Source organism: Myodes glareolus, chromosome 8 (assembly GCF_982192425.1).
Source record: "Myodes glareolus chromosome 8, mMyoGla1.1, whole genome shotgun sequence".
NCBI classification, from domain to species: Eukaryota; Metazoa; Chordata; class Mammalia; order Rodentia; family Cricetidae; genus Myodes; species Myodes glareolus.
Window position 1 is genome coordinate 35,306,771 of NC_142033.1, and position 6,000 is coordinate 35,312,770.

The following is a 6,000-nucleotide window of genomic DNA, read 5'->3' on the forward strand; positions in this document are numbered from 1 at the left end:
AAGGAGCACAAGCTCTGCCAACAGCTTCACAACTGGTCACTTATTACAAGTGCTCACCTTTCTGAGTCTTGCTTTCCAAGTCTCTCAAATGAAATATCTATCCCCAAGGTTTTCCAATGACTACATACCCCACTGTGTCTAGACCAAGGTCATTTAATCATTCATTAAAGTGATTTCTCTCTATGCTCCCACTATAAGCCAGAAACCAACCAGGCCACAAATCAGACAGACAAAAATATCCCCTTACTCTGGTTTATTGACTTGACCTTGTCCTAGGTACCACATTGGGGGTGAATAAAAAAGCTCTAACACGTGATGAAAATAGCCAATTCAAATCTTAAAGATCAAAGAAAGGCAATCACACAGTGTGTGAATTTAGGTAAACAAAAAGTCCCATTAAAAATAAAATCACTGTATGAGGTCTGAGGATGGAAAGAGAGAAGAAAGACTTCCCAGAAACGAGCATTTTAAGTGAGCCTTGACAGCAGCTTAGAACTCTGAAGGGAGGGAACCTTGGACTTTGAAAAGGCAGTGTCATAAAAGGAGGGAGGTGGGAAACGTTTTGGTGACTTTGAGCAGTTCCATCCAGCCGGAGTCTCCAGCACATATCAGGGAGTGATGGGCCTTGAAAACGGTGATCTACATGAGGACTGGTGAAGTTTTAAGTGTTGAGACAAAAATTTAGATTTTTCTCACAAGAACTGTAAGAGACACTGGAATGGGACAAAAGGAAAGGAATTTTCCAGGAAAATGGGGCAATGAGCTTCAGATTAGTTTTCCAATGAGTATTAATGGAAGGGAACACTTCCCAAGGCATCTCTCAGGATTCCTTGTGATGAGTACAGCACATGTGTCTGTCAAGAAGAGTATCTCGACTCACTGTGAACCATACCGTTTTTTCCCTGAGCGAGTTCTGCACTGTCTGCTCACCTGTCTTCTGCCTGTTACCATTACTCTATTTGTACAGTGCCAATACCTCACACTTCTCTTTCCTTGACTCATTCATATCGATCAGGACCAAATGAAGCTGGCAAACCCATACATGTCCAACTGGGCATTGGGACTACCATACTCCCTCACAGCCTGGCTCAGGAGAAACAAGTTTGGTGTGGGAAGTCCGTTTGTATATGTGTTGCTTTTATTGGCTCATGAATAAAGAAGGTGCTTTTGGCCGATGGCTTAACAGAATATAACCAGGCTGGAAGATATATATATAAAAGAGAAAATAGTTAGGGTCAAGGAGAAGCCATGTAGCCCCACTGGGGACAGATGCTGGATGCCAAATGAAACTTTGCCTGGTAAGTTACAGCCACACGGTGATACAGAGATTAATAGAAATGGGTTAACCAAAGATATAAGAGCTAGCTAGAAATCACTTAAGTGATTGGCCAAGCAGTGATTTAAATAATATAGTTTCTGAGTGGCTCTTTCAAGTCTGAGCAGCCAGTAACAAAGAAGCGACCTCCTACATACAACACAAGTACCTCTTTAGCTATCAGCATTATGATCCCGAATCTCCTAGTCTCTTGAACGTTAAGAAGTGACTCTCTGTGCTTTTCTCTAAACAAACTATACAGTTTATACTAATTTGCTATAGCAACCTATAAGACAGTGGTAGATTTAAAACCCATAAGAATGATCTTCAGTGAAAAGTAGGTGTAGGGCTGGAGAATAAGCTCAGTGTCTAAGTTCTTTGCTCTTATAGAGGACCTGGGTTCAAATCCTAGGACCCACATGGTGGCACTCAACCTTAACTCCAGTCCCAGAGGATCTGAGGACCTCCTCTGTCCTCAGACAAGCACATGGTTCACATGCATACATACAGGTAAAACATTCATTCACATGAAATAATAAAATAAATAAATCTGAAGAAAGTAGACATAAGTGGACAGTTCAGAAAGAAAAAAAATGAAATTTCTAAGTTTGGGTATGTGTATAAACATCCCAATAATTTAAAATAATTTCATCATAGTAATAAATCTCCGTGTTTGCACACAAACTGGGGAAGACAAGTCAAAGCAAGTGATATGAAGTATGTCCTTGACAGGAAAAATGTAAACAGTTGCGAAATGGTATCTTACTTCTAGAATTAAAACTATACAAAAACTAATTTATTGATGAGAAATAATCCAAATGTCAGTAGCTCTTATGTTAGAAAGAGAGATTATAGGTAATAATGTCACAGATTTGATTTTGTGGCATTAATTTGTACTTTTCAGATTAGTAAATATATCTTAGTTGTCAGGAAAAACACAATCACTCTCTTAATAAAAGAAATTTGTCTGAGAATGTAGACCATGTAGGTGGTATCTCAGCTCACTCTTGCAGAGTGCCCACAACCCCCCTTATTATATTCAGCACAGGCTAAGCATCGTCATTTCTGAGCTAGACTGGGTGCTGAGTGTGTGGGGATCCAGGAAAGCTACTCTGGACTGTATCTGTGAACCATGTGCGGGGACTGTGTCCAGCACAAGGTTCCCGAGGGAGGAAGCTCTCCCTGCTTAGGCACTGATGACCTGTTATGTGTGTCCTCACTGATGTGTTCTTCACGGCCCCCCAATGATGTTGCTTGTGGTATTAAAAAAAAGTGTCATGGGAGGGGATTTCCACCTTACTTAAACAGTAGGTCAAACATGGAAGAAAGGCTTTAATGTGTGAGCATTGTTTTAAATTCTTTAAAAATTGATACGAGAATTAAGGCTGCCCAACAGAGTCATCAATCCTATAATAAGCTATAGCCAAATCCTAAGCATTTTCCTTCCATTAACTGAAAATAAATAACATCCTATCGGTTATTTATTTTAATCACCAAGGATGAGAAACATTCAGTTTTTGTTACAGGAAGGTCAAACATTCCCCCACATCCTGTTTCAGATTGCTGAATTTTCCATTTTTCCCCACACCACACATGTTAGGTTAAATAAATTGATAGTTAAAAAGTTCTTCTCTTTTCTCTATTAACTTCATTCAACAGTTTGATCTCATTCTGATACACACAAGCTATTAGGGTAGCGCGCTATAAGGTACATCTGAATGAGAATAAAAATCTGTAAGAATTCCTTATTATCTTTGAGGATGGACTGCAGTTGGGGCGTATGCAGGACACTGAACTACATTCTGCTACACAGAATACACTGAACCATTCTGCTACAAAGCTCACGAGCCTCATTTTTACTCTGAAGAAAGCAAGAGGTTTGGTTTTGTTTTTTAAAGCACGGCCTAGCACACTTTAAACGTGGATACAGAAACACTGGCCAGAATGAGCCCTCCTATCTTCTTTTGAACGTCTTTGAAGATCGACTGGAGTTAGATAGAGGTTTGCTTTGAGCCAATAGAATTGTCTTCTCTCACAGCAACAGCAGCAACAGCTGTCTTGAAACAAAGCTAGGGGGAATTTTAGTTGTCCTGTCCTGTCAAATGAGCATACTTTGAATACATTTATTCTAAAGGCACATAGTCCCAAACCAACCTTCTGATTTCCCAGGTTGGAGGAATGTATCGACTAGCCCACATCTTTCCCTACTGACGCGGTGAAATAAAACAAGTTTTATGATGTCACATAAAGCGTGCCCCCCAAGGACAACTAAGTTCTTCAAAGTCAGAGTACTCAGGAAAGAATGCGGACATCCTTTTATTTAATTATTTTCAGCATTCCGTTCAAAACAGTTTCACAACAAGTTCCAACACAAACACACAAATACCTTTTCCTCCCTAGGGATCAACCTGCGGTTTATTCGCTGCAAGAACGCACCAACAGTTTCATTTACCAGGGGCAGGCGCGCAGACAGTCAAAGCTGCCTTAAACTACTGGATTTCGAAACGGGACAACAAACGTTTGTGCAAGCCTGTGTGAAGGCGCAAGTGTGTGCAGTTCATCTTTTACAAAAGAGGTAGAAATCAAATAACTGAAATGGTGTGATCGCTTCTCCATTTTCAAGTCCCGTCTCGCACCAGAAGTGGCAGAAAAGCTGTCACTAGCCCGGGGCACAGCTGGGCTGAGAGTGAGCCGAGGCCGGGCGGGGGCGGCTCAGCCGCGTCTCTCTTACCTGTCCCTCCCTGGGCGCTCATCACAGCATGGTCACCACGGATCCCAAGGTGCCAGAAGAGAACCGAGCCGGGATCCAAAGGGCGGGGTGAGTTATGCTTCCAAGCCAGCCATTCGTCTTTGCGAAGCAGAACAAAACCGATTTCTCGGCTGCCCAACTCCGCGTGAGGAGCGCGGGCGCCAGGAGCCGGCGGAGCAGGAGTCTCTGCCTCCTCCAGGCCTCCCGGGCTCCGGGCTGACCTAGCTTCCGCGGAACGCCGATCTCCCGCGGTCCCGCCCCCGTGACGTAAGGGGCGGGGCCTTGCAGCGGCGGCGCCCCTGGCTCCAGCTGTTTGACCCAGCAGAGGCCGCACCCCGCCCAGATGTCCCAGTGACCCAGTCTGATGGTCACTCTCACCGCAGTTTGCAGGCCGTCCGGCGAGTTCTTACATCACTGTGATTTTGGCTGGACAATGCTCTGTTTTACCGAAACTTGAAACATCTAGCGGTTCTGTTTTGGAGGGTAAAGACATTAAAATCTAAAAGTGTAATGTTAAAGATGTGCGACTAACAATTATTTTATTAAAAAAATACACACACACAGTTCTGATTTCGGCTTCTTTCTCTTTCTCTTTCCCTTCCTCCTCTACTCAGGATAATGTGGTTTTATATCTTATATCTGCCAGGGTCTGTCTGCTTTAACCTCACGCATTCTTCTTTTTCCTTTTGCCTATGCTTTTCGTTTCTTCAATTTTAGTCTCCAATTTAAAAAAAAAAAAAAGAACCTATCAATCGGTTCTCTCAAAACGTTTGCCCCAGTGCTTCAAGACGGCAAGAGGGTTCGTCAACCATGCTCAGGGGCAGGTCCCGCTCCAAGAAAAGTAGGAAGGCACAAACTGGACTGGGGATTCGAAAAGTTAGAGTCGGCTGAGTTGGGAGTTGAGCGTGAAAAGGGTGGGTTTGGAAGTGTAGGGGAAGGGAAGGGAGTGAAAAGTCATTTAAAGAAACAGAACATTTAAAATAACTCAAAACAAAACCCAAATTCAACTGTCGGTTACTCCACTGTAACAATGTAAGAAGCGGATTAGAACTCCTCGGCTCTGCTGCAATCGTGTGAGTCCGGCTCCAGTCCCTCAAGTGCTTCTCGAAGGCACATCAAAAGCGAGAGAACTAATTGATCAAGGTAGGGCCTCTCACCAGGACAAAGCAAAGGAGCTGGCTGGGGCGGCTCGGCAGCCATCCCAAACTGAGACGCCAAACGAGTTTTTGCACCCTCCTGGGAGGTGCCAGTCTGGAAAGAGGAAGGTCTGGGTGTGGCTTCCTGTGGAGCCTCCATCTGCAGGCAAGGGCAAAGCTCCAGGATTTAGTCAACTCCGGGCTTCTGAAGCTCCTGGCCCTACTAAGTCTTTTGCAGGCATATTACTATTTCTGACAGGATAAGTGGATTGTTTTGTCGTTGTTGTTTGTTTGTTCTGTTTAAATTCTTGTTAGTTCATTATCTGCTAACATTTAAAACTTCAGCTTTGCCTCCCCGCCTTTCCTGCACCTCCCACCCCTCTCCACCCCCATTTCTGGCAGGGAAGTAGCAGAGAGGCCTTTTGGAGAAGGTGCCGACCAGGACAGCTCAGGCATACTGCGGGCATTTGCAGCCTGTTTGGAAATGCTTAAAGTGAGTGGTTCTAACTAGCTACACATCAGAGCTGATGAGAGTTGGAAGTTAAGGCCCCGCCCAGGCCAACTGAACCAGAATCCCTGGGGGTGGGGCTCTTGTAGTCCCGGCTCTTGTCAGAGAATTCTAATTCACGTCCAAGATTGAGAATCATCCTTAAGATGTGAAGTGATAACTTAAAGAAAACATCCACATTACATTCATAAGTTCAAAGATGCAGTTGCTGAATAATGGGAAACTGTAATATAACTTATCTGATATGTTTGTATATTTCAATATAAGTACAAAAAAATATACTGCAAAATCC

General features: G+C 43.6%; 1 protein-coding gene across 1 annotated transcript in view; it reads right to left on the bottom strand.

The window, feature by feature from the left end:
- Atp10d (ATPase phospholipid transporting 10D (putative)) overlaps positions 1-4,497 on the bottom strand; it is an 89,982-nt gene extending 85,485 nt beyond the window's left edge. Inside the window, exon 1 of the mRNA XM_048414828.3 lies at positions 4,047-4,497. The gene's annotated coding sequence lies outside the window, so the exon portion shown is untranslated. The remainder of the gene's footprint in view (positions 1-4,046) is intronic.
- Positions 4,498-6,000: the final 1,503 nt, after the last annotated feature.